The sequence below is a fragment of the Solanum tuberosum genome, unplaced genomic scaffold, assembly GCF_000226075.1.
Source record: "Solanum tuberosum cultivar DM 1-3 516 R44 unplaced genomic scaffold, SolTub_3.0 scf00040, whole genome shotgun sequence".
Lineage (NCBI taxonomy): Eukaryota > Viridiplantae > Streptophyta > Magnoliopsida > Solanales > Solanaceae > Solanum > Solanum tuberosum.
The window spans coordinates 1,435,398-1,436,806 of NW_006238964.1; positions in this window are offsets into that span (position 1 = coordinate 1,435,398).

A 1,409-nucleotide genomic window follows, 5' to 3' on the forward strand; every position below is an offset into this window, starting at 1 on the left:
AAAATTATATCAAAGTAAATATTTTTATTTATAAAATAAAATTTTAAAATTATATATATAATGTCGGGTTGGTTTGGTCTCGGGTTGGTTTTTTTTAGTTAAAACCAAATCAACCCAAATATAGTCGGATTTTTTTTTTCAACACCAAACCAATCACTAGTCGGGTTTTTTTTTCGATTTAACTCGATTTGCGATTTGGTTCGGTTTTCTGTTCGATTTTGTACACCCCTACTTCTATATATTGTAGTTGACAAGAATGTGCAAATTTGACCATTTGACTTAGTGGTAGTTTATACTGTAAATACAAATGGTTGAACATTGAAATATTCCAATGAAGAGTGAAATTAAACTACAAAAGTATTGTGGAATCATGTTATTTAAAGAACTATATATACTTATGTTATAAATCCAACAACAAAATAAATTCTTGATCAACAAATTAAAATAAGAACGGATGAGAGTGAAGAGTGAAGTTGAAGGAGATAAAAAGGGTAAAGTAAGAGAAAGAGTAAATAATTATTAAAATGTCAAAGGTGATTTTCTTTTTTGGAGGGAAATACAAGCGGTTTTGAAGCCAAAGGGACATTTTCGTCATTTACCCGTGTCTTAGCAATTCGTGCCAAAATTCTGTCTTGCCAATTAGCAGTACTCTAAATCAAATTGATAAATTTCAATATCAAATCAAATTAATTGATACACCGCCGTGTACTCGATCATCCCATCTTATCTATATCACCATGAAATATAAATTTGTGTTGTACGTAATAAATGATTAACAATCATAAGAGTTTTACATAATATTTTTTCTTCTTCTTATTTTCTATTTCCTTTAGAACTAATTTTTATATCGAATATAAATGCATGTTTTATTAACAATAAAATAAAGATATTCAATTAAAATAGTATTTTTTTAAAAATGAGTAGTAGTATAGGTAGATTAGACCATCTCCAACCCCACTCTATTTTATTCTCCACTCTCTATATTTGGAGAGTAAAATAGAGAAAGGGCTCTCCAACCACCCTCTAAATTACTCTCTATTCTCCATTTATAGAGAGGTGAATAGTAGTTCTCCATTTCACTTTTTCACTATTTTATTATTATTTCTATTATTTTGTAGTTAACATATTATTTTTCATATAGACCATTAATTATATCTCTAATATTAGTAATTCATTTTAAATGTAATATAACATTTTAAAAAAATATATTATTTAATATATACTACTTTCATCCCGAATTAATAATGTTTCAATTTTTTTTAATTTTCGTCACTTTAATATAGATTGCTATCATTATTATTTTCAATATGAAGAATACACAAAATTAAAATGATAAGATGAAAATTTTAATTTAAAAAACAATACATGACATAATAATTTAAATACAAGATAAAATACAATACATAACA